The sequence below is a fragment of the Protopterus annectens genome, chromosome 3.part0 (assembly GCF_019279795.1).
Source record: "Protopterus annectens isolate FY-2018-M chromosome 3.part0, PAN1.0, whole genome shotgun sequence".
In the NCBI taxonomy this organism is placed as follows: domain Eukaryota; kingdom Metazoa; phylum Chordata; order Ceratodontiformes; family Protopteridae; genus Protopterus; species Protopterus annectens.
The window spans coordinates 450,237,743-450,251,954 of NC_056731.1; the positions used below are offsets into that span (position 1 = coordinate 450,237,743).

Below are 14,212 nucleotides of genomic sequence, written 5' to 3' on the forward strand. Positions count from 1 at the left end.
CCAGGGAATAATCTTGAATGTGTGTGTTGGCAACCTTGGGAGTTATCATGACTCCCATATCTGGCACACATTACAGCAGTATCAGATGTTTGCTACGGGGGACATCCCACAGGGCCATTTAATGTGGGATGCTGGCTATGCACTGGAACCGTGGATGATGACACCCATCAGAAGTGCACACACACCCACAGAAGAATGCCATAATGAGGCATACACTCAAACCAGAAACATCATAGAGTGTGTGTTTGGGCTATTGAAGTCATGGTTCCCAGTGCTTAGATAGATTTGGTGGAGCCCTACAGTATAATCCAGAGATGTGCACAAGTCTTCACAGTATGTGCTATGCTACACAATCTGATCTTGTGGAAACAGCTGCAGCAGGATCAGATGGGGAAGGGACACACATCCCCCCACCAATGCCTAGGTCACCACAGCCACTGTCAGTGGAGGGCTCAGAGGGGGAACCACCAGCTGCTGTGCCTGCAGGCAAAAGTAGGCATGCTCAGTATGCCCTTGCTTTGGCTAGAAGACAACACATAGCACATTCACTGACCACCTAGGTGCCTAACACCTTCTTCCTACTCACACAGATAGTAAAATTGATGCCAGGCAACTCACACAACCTGTGCCTCCCTATGTACTTGCTGTGTACTGCTTGCATCAGACAGAGTCAGCCCTGAACACAAAATGTGTCCACTGCTGCATTTGCAAGGTAAGTCCTGAACCTAGAGTGTAATTTTTGAATGATATTATGGCATATCCCTGTATTCTGTAGGTTGGAACAGTAATTATGTAAATAGTGCTGTGGATTTGCACAAAAAGTACTTTAACATGTGACATCACAGAGACATTTACTTTACTCACGTGTCCATTAGTAAGCACTAGGCCTCATATTTCAAAGATTCACACAGTCCTACCTCTGAAGTATACTGATGCTCACAACATGGCCTTATTTTTGCATCATATATTTGTAATGGAAAATCCATAAAGAGAGAAGTTAGGCAGTACTGATACACATTGCAGTTTCTGACTACACAACCCTTCCCAAGATCAAACAACAGGCAAGAAGCAGAACAAGTACAGTAACAAGAGAATCATATCCTTGTTTGTGTCATAGCAGTATCAACTTTGCTTACCCACAAAAGAACAGGCTATGTTTATTTGTGACATAACAGTACATGAACTCTGAACATGCAGTGGTGTGAGAGTTCAAATCCTGAACTATGTTGAAGTATCTGATGTGTAGTACCATTTTGTGTGTATGTCATACCTTGCTTTTGCTCAGTTCACGTATGTCTCCCTTTACATTTATTCTCCTAGTTTTCTTTTTTTTTTTAATTCCACTGTTTTTGTGATGCACCACATAGTGCAAACAAATTACTGTAGGTTTGGCTGTGCTTATGTGGCTTGAGCAAAGTGTGGCATTGCTAAAACTGAACCATCTAGGAAGCAGATAGTCAGACATAGAAACAGGATACATTCAATAAATGCTTTTGGCCATCGCAAAAACCTGGCATGGAGTAACTGTCACATATTAGCAATTCGGCTCACATTTGCAAACTGCTTAGCTACATACAAACAGCTGTATTTCAAAAGTGTGTACACTTAGTTAACCATAGCACAAATCAGCTGCCCAATGCACACCTTTCAACTGTTTAGATATTTGTAGAATGTCCTGAGTTTTGCATCACATTTTCACCCTGTTCCTCACAAAAAGTTGTTTTTCTGGCAAATAATTTGAAAATACTTGACTACTGAAGCCAGAAAACAATGACAGACATTTGAATTTCAAAATGCCTTCTCTTCAGACAATTCACATTAATACAAAACATGTTATTCTATCAACTGTATAAGTTTGTTAGAGCAATTTCTGGTCCTTTTTCAACCCAATATTTATGGCTTTATCTAGATTCCTTGCTATAAAAGGAGAGATGTATGGCCCAATCTGCTATTGAAATGTATATATGATGCTGTCTGATTTCAGTCTAAGTGTTGGCCTTACACCCACAAGCATTACAACCCTGGTATTTCAGTTTATTTTTTCCACACGTATAGCAACCACATGACAAAGTGTAATTTATAATGTTGTGTGCTCTCTCGTGGACAGTGCCAGTTGGTGGTGCTGACAACCTTGCTCTGCTAAACTCAAACATCCAAATATGCTCAATAAGGGTACTTGTGTTGTTATACAGCTAGGCTTCTAAGCAGTCTAGTGCTATTAGGCTATTAGCCTCATATGACACTATGACTCTATGTGCCTATGCAGGCCTCCCAAGCTGTTGTCCCTCACATGGCCTGCTGATGTCATCTGCTATAAGTTCACCTGCACTCATCTATAAGTCAGACTTGTTTTGTGGCATGTGTGTTGAGTACCATATTCTGTAGTCTGTGCACTTAGGTAGGGGGTTCTGTTCTCACTTCAGTTAGCTGTGTGTGTGTGTGTATGTGTGTGTGTGTGTGTGTGTGTGTGTGTGTGTGTGTGTGTGTGTGTGTGTGTGTGTGTGTGTGTGTGTGGTTCGAGTCAGCAGACTAGAAGTACTATCCTGCAGTTACCTCTCCAATGGCATGTTGGCTATTTTTTATGATAGCTGCTTCCTACACAGTCATTCCATACTGCCCTCCCAAGCTGTTGTCTCTCACAAGGCCTCCTGATGTTATCTACTGTAGTTCACCTACACTCCTGTATTATTCAGACTTGTTCCATGGCGCATGCATTAAGTACTGTGTTCTGTAGTCTGTGTACTTAGACAGGTAGGGGCTCTAGTCTCCATACAGTAAATTGGGTGTGTGTGACTTTAATCAGCAGAACAGAAGTGCTGTCCTACAGTTACTTCTCCAATGGCATGGCTGGCCATATTTTTTGTAGCTGCTCATCTCTACACAGTCATTCCATACTGGCATCCCAAGCTGTTGTCTCCCACAGGCCTGCTGATATCATCTACTATAATTCCATCTGCACTCCTATGCAAGTCAGACTTTTTCTGTGGCCCATGCATTAAGTACGGTGTTCCATAGTCTGTGCACCTAGATAGGTAGGGGTTCTAATCTCAGTGCATTCAACTAGGTTTGTGTGGTTCTAGGCAGCAGAGTATAAGTGGTATCCTATAACTGCCTTTCCAATGGCATGGCTGACCATTTTTGATAGCTGCTCATCCCTATACAGTTATTCCATACCAGCCTCCCAAACTGTTGTCTCCCACAGGGCCTGCTGATGTCATCTACTATAAGTCCACTTGCACACCTACATGAGTCAGACTTGTGCCATGATGCATGCATTATGTACTGTGTTCTATAACCTGTCTATTTAGATAGGTTGGGGTTCTGTTCTCACTGCAATTAACTGTGTGTGTGTGTGTGTGTGTGTGTGTGTGTGTGTGTGTGTGTGTGTGTGTGTGTGTGTGTGTGTGTGTGTGTGTGTGTGTGTGTGTGTGTGTGTGTGTGTGTGTGTGTGTGTGTGTGTGTGTGTGTGTGTCTCTGTGTGTGTGTCTCTGTGTGTGTCTCTATAGCTTGATATTACAAAGAGCATTTTACACCAGCAGGTGGGACACATATCTTGTCTTCAACAGACACTGCTGATGTTATCAGCTATGAAGGGTTGTCAGACACATTGTAAGTCAGACTTGTGCCATGGCATGTGTGTTACGTCCAGTGATCTGCAGCCTGTGTACCTTAGATAGGTAAGGGTTCTATTCTCACTGCAATCAACTATGTTTGTGCATCTCTGTGTGTATGAGTCAGTTGTAACTTGATATTACAAACAGCATTTTACACCAGCAGGTGGGATACTGTTATTCCCATATGCTCAACAGACAATGCTGATGTCATTGGGTATATTGGAGTATTGTATATGCATGTATCTCACCAAGGCATGATCAGACAGTGGGCTGGATGTCAGGCAGACATCACATCATGTGATACAAGACAGATTAAAGTGATGTGTTTTAATCTGTACACATACATCATGGCATGGTTTGTTGGCTCTGTGTTCGCTTGATGAGAAAGCTCTGTGGGGCATCCTGCAATTTCTGGTGAGCTACATGCAACAAATAGCATGACACTGTACTTTTCTGATATGATTACACTACAGTGCTGTCATGTAATACAGAGATCTGAATGTGATGGCCTGACTTATGATGTGGACCTTACATTTGTACTGGATAGTCATTAAAGAGAACAGTTAGAAAGTAATGAGACACATTGCGGTTGTTGACTTCACAACTCTTACAAGAGAATACACTATACAGTGGTGAAATGAAGATGCTATCTGATGTACAATTTGGCAAGGCAAATATAATTCACAGCTGCAATTATCATTTAAACAACATAAATGTAGATATACTAAGCAATAATGTAGCTAAGCAACCTGTGCATCAGACACAAAGCTTTAGGGATATGGCACAGTTATTATCACTTGCACAGGGTGTTGTGGGTGAGGGTGGGGGTCAGAAGGCCTAGGCTGACAACAAAGGTTGGTGAGTGTGTGTGAGTAAAAACAGTAAATAAGGCAGGCTGAACCATGTTGTGTGTGTGTCTGTAGGGGTCCTCCATGTGAAAGTGGTGTGTGGCAGTGTGGATGAACACAGCCAAGCTCAGTGCTAACTCTACATCTTGGTATGTTGGATAGGTGTGAGATGTGCATGGTAGAGTTGTTAGTTCATCATTGTTGTCCCTGACCATGAGACCTGGTTCTATCAGGAAATGCTCTGGCACCTCCATGCCCAAGGTTAGATGAAGTGCTACTACCTGAATGTTTGCTGCATGTGCTCCCTTCATGAGAATGCCCAGGACCATGACCCCATGGCCTGCCATGTTAGGTTGTGGACAGCACGCTGCCTGATAGTGCAAGGAAAGTACTGCCACTATGGGAGTGGGATCGGGCATGGCCATATTGGCTATCAGCAGATGGTGTGGCTGACCTATGGCCTACTGACCATAGATAACATCCCCATCCCAGCAGATGTGTTATCACAATCACTGCACGGTCCATGAGATAAACCACTAGTTCCATCACAAACACTCCATGTTGCAAAGTGTCATTCAACTGATCCATTGAATTGGCTACATGGTGGAGGCAGTCATGGATGTCAGAGTGTGCCACATCTAGAATTCTGAGCATTTTGTCTGGAGCGCCTTAAAGAATATGCCTGTCCCTTCATGATGACCCTAAACATCTGTTAAGTGACACAAGAAAAGACACCTGCACCCGGTGTAGGAAGGACAGCAGGCCTCCTCTGAGCACCCCATCAACTCTCCTGAGTGACACTTAGCCAACACTTTGGCTATGGACAGATTCAACATGAACTGAAGCCGCAGTAGCCACACTGCCCTGATCAATGTCCTCATCCTCAACCTGTCCAATATTTATGGCCTCAGTGGACTGGGTAGGCATAAGCCTACTGGCTGTGTCCAGGGAAAATGAAGGAGATCACTGGATGTCAACATCTGCACCCCCCCAACTCTGCCTCACTTTGGCAACCATCATCATCATCGGTGTCTGTTGAGACACTGACATCAGGTGTCAGGGTGCCCACACTCCCACTGTCATGCTCACCTGTGATAAAATGGGAGAAACACAGGAATATATTAATACCTGCACTGCTATGCTGCAATATATGCTAAAAAAGTACACTGTTGTGACTATTACAGACAGTACAGCAATACATACAACAGTCCTGAGAGGACACATTATGAGATATCTTGAAATTTATCTATAGTACTGACATAAATGTATTAGGCTTACCATCTGCAGGAGGCCTGAGTCTCCATATTCCTGATGGTCCTGAAATAAGTAAAGCAAGAGGTAATGGCAACATCATCACATTTAACAGTAAAACAGTGGGTAATACATTTACACCTCTATATCTCCAGTACCTCAAATGTCAACAAGAATGTGGCTGACAAATTCAAATTAAGCTTATAACTGTAGCAATCCTAAATCTACCCACCCAACAAACAACTGACACAGACATATGCATTATTGAAGTTAGTGTGCTGTGCCACAGTATTCTAATTATTATCTAACGAAACATACCTGGAAGCTCCTCTTGGGATGCAGGAATTGTGCCCTCATCCAGAACATACTATGCCATGGACTGCTGGAAGCTGTCTTGGGTGGATATGTTTGTCAGGAATGCCTTAGTGGCAGTGTGAGGGGGTTCTGCAGCAGGGCCTCCACCTGTGACGTGATGATCACATGCCACTGCAGCTGCACTCCTTTGTGTAGCAGTTACCATGTCTATTGCTTTATGATGCATCTGCTCATATGTGTGATTGTTTCACCCAAATGTGTTAATATTGGCCACTAATTCATCCCAGAGAGGCATACGCTCGGCCATTTTGACCCACCCCCTGGACAGCAGCATAACAGCAAGTTGCCTTAAGGCATCAATTATTAGATTATTCTCTGCATCTGTAAACGAGGGTCTACGGTGAGCAGACATATTGTGTCCTACAAGGCAAAAGAATGATAATACATGAGGCTCACAAACTAACTGTTTATGGATAAAGCAGTAAAGGAAGGCTGTCAGTATTCCCCTCTGGATAAACATGAAAGAGTCTGCATATTTCAAAAAAATAACAAGATGGAGGATACAAAACAGGGAGACTAACAAGGGAAACATATCCTTGTTTGTGTCATGGCAGTAAGTATAATATGCTAATCCACCCAAAATAACAATGCAGTCTAGTTAGTGCCCTAGCACTAACTCATTTTTGTCCCCCCAAATGAAATAACAGGCTAAGGACCTATTGTGCTAACAAAACATCTTTGAAATGCTAAAAGTGCTATCAAAGGACCTGTCCAAGTATCATGTGTATATATTTATAACACAGCATTCCCTTTTCAGGTATTATCAGTACTGTGTACCTGTGAAATGGCTTGACAACCAAGACCATGTTATCCTTACACTTCTGTGTAATGCATACAGATTAAAGTGTGAAAGCCATTACTTCATATTTATTCTTAACTACATTCCAGCATATGCATTATGTAGGTAACAAAATGGGAACATACCTGCTGGGGTGCAATATTCTGTAGAAAATGACTGTGAAGAAATACAGTTGTCTTAGTGAGTTGAACAATGTACTAATGCTCATCAACATCAGTTTAGCTAGCTACACATTTCCCTTTTTATAATGGAGTACATTATTAATGGATTGCATCTGTCTTAGTCTGTGCTCCAGAGATGCTAATTACTGCATAATCAGGTGAATTGCATGCTAATCAACCAATGTTGTGAGGCTATTCAACAAGATATAAAGCATCCATGCAGACTCCATGCTGGTTTTTCCTAGGTATGTCACAATTTGTGGAGTACAGACACAACATTTACAAGGTAAGCCCTGAACATGCACTGTAATGCATAATACTATTATGGCATGTACTTGTATTTCATCACGTGGTATAGTAAGCGGGTAAAAAGTGGGAGATGTGTACAGGAAGTCAAGTAACATGTGACAGCAGAGAGTTGTTTCACTTGTATCTGTCCATTAGAAAGTAATAGTCTTTAGCCATGCAAGGTACACACATTCATAACTCTCCAAAGTACTGGTGAAAAATGCATGGCCTGAGTCTAGTATCATATGTTTGTAATGGAATATCTTTACATAGAGAAATTGTACCATAACGTGACCTAAGCTTGGCCCACTGTTCCAAAACAACAGTGTATCCTTCCATGTGCCGTAACAGGAATTCACCTTTGCTCCCACTGCCAAAAGAGCAGTGTATGGTTGTTTGTGCCATCCAACCTGGCCTTCATTTGCTGACAACTGCATATCATACCATTCCCACTTAATATACACACGCAATGTAAGGTAAACAAGGTAGAGTGGCTTTCACACTGCATATCTCTGAATACAGTTCAGATAACTGCTGAATGGCCAAGCAACACAGATTGGTATAATTTCAAGCAATAGTCCTAACAGGCTGTGTGATCACTAAGTGCAGTACATCCAAATCTATTTCATATAATACATGCATAAATAACAGCTGATGGCTTGATATCAGTTAAAATACATTGTGGAAGAGTGTTGTGTGATGGATAACTTAAAGTTGTTTGCTGCCAAGCTGTGTGTGTGGCCAACAGGAATAAGGCACCCATCCTGTTTTCTGAACGTGCATTAGGGTGATACTGGAAATCCAGACCTCTGCAGACATACTTCCTGTGTAGTAACAAACTTTATTTCTCCTTTTTTCTTTCTCTTTCTGTCTTACTTTAGTGGATGATGGGAGGGCATTGTTTGCATGATGTGCCGCTTAGCACAAACAGGTTTGACTATGCTAATCAGTTTTGCATGTAGAGTAGCATTGCGCAAAATGGACGGCTGGACCACCCTTGTACCAGACAGGACCCTTGCAGTCAAAAATAGAAACTGGATGCGTTCTAGTAATGTAATTGTACATTGCACAAACCTGCTAAGTCCTGTAGCACTGCAGTTAACAATGAATACTAACTTAGGGGGGTTTTATGTAACTTACTCTGTGACAGCAGGTGTTAAGTTATGGTCTGAAGTCTAGATGGTTTTGGGTTTGAGTAGATGGTGTACAGTCTTTGTTTTAATGTTGTGAGACTGCAGTATTTAGCAATGAACAGACACAAAGAGAAAGGATTTCCCAATTTTCCTGTGGCAACAACTGTCAGTGCAGGACTAGCATCCATATGGTCCAGGGTTTGAATACAGTGTATGTCATTCAATTTTAATGTTGTACCAATTCACATTATAATCACTCTCATGCATAGCAGGTGTCCTAGTGTAGCCATACATAATATATATATATATATATATATATATATATATATATATATATATATATATATATATATGACTTAGGACTGACACAGTAATATTGCGTTAGTTATGTAGTTATTTATTAATCTATGTATTGTCTATTTAATAGCAAATGTATGACTGTGGGTACAATGTGTACTATGTTCAGGCAAGTATATTCCTGTTATGTGGCTTGGCATGCCATTCCCATTGGACCAACACAGTTACAGAATTACCTGTATCTCAAATAACATAGAAATTGCATTAGTTACCAAACTTCTGCATTGCTTACCATGACACAAACATGTTGCAGCCTGTTTGTGTGACAGTAAGCGACCCACAACCTTTTCAAGTGTTGGCAAATTAGAAAGTGCACCCTCTGAACAAATGCGATAAATTCAGTTGGTGGAAAAATGTAATTCTATATTGGACTTGCTCTGTGACAGACATGGAAGGTGTTTCTGGAGAGGTTTGAGACTTAGGGCTCAAAGGTGCGCACAGCAGGAGTCCAGAATGTTTGTTGGACTCCTAGTAAGTGACCATGGGCCTCAGCTCTTGCAGAGGCACTATCATGGCTCATTGTGAAGGACAGAGGCATGGACTAGTCTGGCCCAGGCTCTGACCAGTGCTACTGGTATCCTTCACATTGTTGAATAGTATAGTAACCACTACTGAGACCTCAGGATGAGGAGGAGGTATACCCTTGACCATTGGATTGAGGAATGTCAAACTAGTGGCACCCCACAGATGTGTAAGTATAACTTTCAGACATTACTTGCAATAGTTTTAAGCTGCATATAGTCAGGCTTGGTATTCATAATGCTATTCTATGAATGTAAGAGCCCATGAAAGTTGATTGGCATGGATGTGAGCAGCATGTGGTATGTATGCATAACAACAGTACTGTTATTGGAGCATTCAAAGTTAAAGACTGCTTTGTAATACCTCTCAACTGTACGGGTTTTGCAGAATGTTCAGATTGTTGCCTCAAAATTTCTGGTTTGCTTCTTGTAAAGTTGTGTTTATCTGGCAAATCTTAGCCAAAGCAATGAGGACTGCAGTCAGAAAATGACATATGTCTCTCATACTTCATACCTTTCAGAACATCTGTGCTTATGCAAAGCTTGTTATTGTATCACATTTCTAGGTTTGTAGAAGAATATGTAAAATGTGTTGCTATTTGTGCACCTTTGTACCCCTATTATTTATTGCTTGGTCCACATTTTTGGCTGTAAGAAGTGGTGAGGTATGGTCTTAGTTATACCTGTCAGCCATATAGATTTCTACGGATTGTCCAGTCTTTGTATAGTCACAGATACAATTGTGGTTTTCAGCCAAATAATTGTATAAGGGTTCAGAACTGACATCACTAAATAATGTCGGACGTGAAATTCAGACTCCAGACCCTACAGAAAAGTCAGGCAAGTGCAAAGCCTGTTACTGTATCACCTTAGTAAGTTTGTAAGAACAAGTATGTAAGATTCATCCCTATTTTTCTGACTTTGGCCCCCTATTACATATGACTTTGTCCGCGTTTATTGCTGTAAGAGTTTGAGGCCTGTGAATACAGTACTATAAAATAGAGATACATCTCGCAACTGTAAACGGAAAGTATGCATGCAGTACTCTGTGGGAACACAGAACAATGAGGTAGTAGAGAGTAGTCAGCAGTTGTGGGATCAAACACTACAATTACCAAATGAACAAGTACTGTTATGTTTTCATCTTTATTGCACTGTAACTACAGACCTGTCTAACAGTGGCAGAAATGGCCTGCTGGAAAATGTAATTAGTAGAATTGGAGCCTGCATATGGGCATTACATGCACAAATCAAAGATTGCTGGCTATAGTCAGTACTATAGTGTGCATCTGTTATCAACTGGGTATTCAGAAATCTTATAAAAAAGTTTGTTTACAGTTTGTACTGTTTATAGTAAAGGTAACATAATAGAGTGAAATAATTGTAGCACTATTATATATATATACATATATATATATATATATATATATATATATATATATATATATATATATCACTTATGATATTGCTAATGTTCTCTCTTTTTTTTTCTCTCCACACTCCTTATGTTCTTTTTTTCCCTTTTTTTCCTCAGCACAGCAGGGTAGGCCTGTCCCATGAGAGCCACCAGCCCCCACTACACCAGCTATGGCATCACATTCCAGCACAGCAGGGACACACCCTGGTAGCACCCCTTCTGCTGTCCCTGCACTACTTGGGCCCTCAGGTAGTTCTGCCCTGCAGGATAGACCAGTGGCTCCCTCCAGAAGCAGTGGCAGAGGTGGTGATTTTATCACCTGAGATGCACCAACCCGGTGCATAGGACTGTGCGTCACACAGTTGGTGCATGTTTATGCTGGGTGGAGACACTGGTCTCCATCATTGTACTGAATAATACAAGGAGATGCAGACATCAGATACTGCAGCCATTGGCTCACTGAGGTGACAGTGATGACAATCCAGTGGGTCAGGACTCGATTCTCACTGTCTCCAAACTTTTTGTCCATGGGATCTTGATGACCCCCCCTCCCCAGCCACAGTTTTCACCCTCCTCTTGCGTCTTCCACCATCCCTGTGTCTCATCTTGAAAGTCCTGTCTATCTGCCATTGTCTCCTCACCTACCCACCTTACTTTACCCAACATTACCTCAACATTCCTCTCTCTCTCTCTGCCAAAAAGGAAAAAAGATCACCTCTCCCCAAAAAAGTATCGTCCCATACATAGCTCTCCATTTCACACCAGTGTCTTCATGACACCTTTGATTTGGTCCAATTGGCTATAAAACACCATTGTGTTGTGGTCACCTCTCTCTTTGGAGGTGACAATCCAAATTCAGTGAATATTCTTCTTATTCTTACTATATTAAATTTAAGCTTAAACTCTGAGCTTTGGGCAGCTAAGACCTACCTGCAATCAATTGGACATATAAGTGAATTTAAGTAAATCTTTATCTGCACTTTTTTCAAATAATATAGCATTTAAATTGATTTATTTGTTTTGCATTGAATATTATCTAGCTGGAAGTTGTGGCTCTGTTTTTTCAGCTAATGCTTGTTAGAATTTAGTACTTGTTAGAATTCCTGCATAGCCAGTGATAAGTGGGGGTAGTTTCACTTCATTGCTATTCGGTTTCTTCCGTACATAAATGGTACATTTTGGATTATTTTCTGCTTAAACTCTGAGCTTTGGCTGGCTAAGACCTACCTGCAATCAACTGGATGTATAAGTGAATTTAAGTAAATCTTTATCTGCACTTTTTTCAAATAATACAGCATTTAAATTGATTTATTTGTGTTGCATTGAATACTATCTAACTGGAAGTTGTGGCTGTTTTTTCAGTTAATGCTTGTTAGAATTTAGAGCTTGTTAGAATTCCTGCATAGCCAGTGATATGCGGGGTAGTTTCACTTCATTGATATTCGATTTCTGTCTTATATAAGTGGTACATTTTGGATTATTTTCTGCTTAAACTCTGAGCTTTGGCCAGCTAAGACCTACCTGCAATCAACTGGATGTATAAGTGAATTTAAGTAAATCTGTATCTGCACTTTTTTTAATTAATACAGCATTTAAATTGATTTATTTGTGTTGCATTGAATACTATCTAGCTGGAAGTTGTGGCTGTTTTTTCAGTTAGTTCCCTACCCACACTCCCTGCTTTGGTTTTGGTGTTAATCTTGGTGGCTTTGAAACTGCCCACCCCTCTTGTAAATTTGCATTTGGATACTCCTCCTGGGCCCATCTCATTTGCTCATTCAAAAAAATAAATTGCACTTTATTCATCTGCTTTTACTGTATTTGTGTGTTTCCTACTTTATTACTTTATTTTGCTTTTGCGTCATCTTAAAAGTACTCAATTGTATTTATTACTGCTTGGTGTAACTATCATTCTAAGCCTTTTGGTTTAAGCACTTGGGCTTCAGACAACTTGTTTTACATTAAGAAGGTTTGTGGTCTGCACTGTTGTGGGAGGACAGGTAGCTTACATCCTTCTAAGATGGGAACTGCTGATTGAAGGCTCAGTGTCCGTTATTCTAAAAGTGTATTAGTTCTGGTTTAAGCACTTGGGCTTCAGGTAAGTTATTTTACATTAAGAAGGTTTGTGGTCTGCACTCTTGTGGGAGGAGAGGCTGGACTCTGCCCTTCTGAGCTGGGAATTTCTGGTTAAAGGCTTATAGTGCCTGCATATTTGACCTGTTTCGTATTGAAATTGGTGCACCTTGTTTGCTGTAGCATAGACTAGATCCAGGCCTGCTGAATCTAGCTTTTTTTGTATAACTTAAGCACTAATCCAGGTCTTCTTTTTTGGAGAAGGTTCCCCTGCACCCCAGTGGCAGGAGTGTGCAGTTAGAACTTCTTTGATTGAAGACTACAGGAACAGGGTTCAGTTTTGAGATTTTTATTTTTACTGGTTAATTGGGTAATTTGTTTAAAAGCCTTTTCTGATTGCTTGTAGTCATGTAAAGCTGTTTTAAGTGTATTTTTTAATGTTTGTAGTCATTTAAAGCTGTTTTAAGTGTATTTTTTTTTTTACTGTTTTTGCCTTATCTTTTAAAAATAATTTCCTTGTTTCCATCCTTTCTAAGCTAGTATAGTCCAGTTTTCAGGCTAATGCTGAATTCAGGGCTGTGTTACAAGTTTCTGAGTTGCCCATACCTTACTTGGATAGAAGGAGGTTTCTCTGTTCACCTGTGAGAGAGGGAGCTTTGAGCAGCCATCTGTACCTGGAGGAGTGGTTCCAGCCCAGACGTTAGTAGTTTCTAGGCCATTTTGGGTTAATTTCTATCTCTTTCATTTCCCTGATGTAAAAACCATGTTTGCACGGTTTTGCATGTCCAGCCAGTGCCGGTTAACTAGGGCTAAATTATTCCCGGCTCCACCAAGTCTCCTTTTCAGTTTTTCCCTTGAAAGTAGTCTAACTCTCAACCTAAGCACTTAAAAAGTATCCTACATTCCAGCACTTGCTCTGACCTAATAGCAAGCACTAATATACCCCGACACTTGATTGCCCAAGCAACTAAGCAGCTCACCCTAATATTCAGGCATGACCAAAGGGCAATTTCAGGTATACTCTCCAGTCCAGCTGGTGAACCTGGGTATCCTGAGGCAATGTTACAACTGCCTCATGTACATAGACAACCCTTTCCTCCTACCACAAAACATTAACATATGTGAGAGATGCAATTACATAGCTAAATTGGAGGCTAAACTCTCTCTACCCAAGACTGGAACAGGCAGTCATGAGGAGAAGGTTAACACTTGCACCACACCTCCAGCCTCACATAGACATACTAAACCAGCACTGGCAAAAAATACACATAAATACACAAAATCATACTCGGATGCTCTCAATAAAAATCTGCAAAATTAGAGACCTCCAAAACAGACACCCAAAAAACCTGCACCTCCCGTCACAAACCAGACA

General features: G+C 41.0%; 1 long non-coding RNA gene across 1 annotated transcript in view; it reads right to left on the minus strand.

Moving 5' to 3' along the window:
• LOC122796420 overlaps positions 1-14,212 on the minus strand; it is a 110,856-nt gene that overhangs the window by 72,629 nt on the left and 24,015 nt on the right. The window contains exons 3-4 of the long non-coding RNA XR_006363971.1: positions 7,013-7,043; positions 5,741-5,779 (exon numbers count right to left, since the gene is read on the minus strand). This is a non-coding gene — a long non-coding RNA (uncharacterized LOC122796420). The remainder of the gene's footprint in view (positions 1-5,740; positions 5,780-7,012; positions 7,044-14,212) is intronic.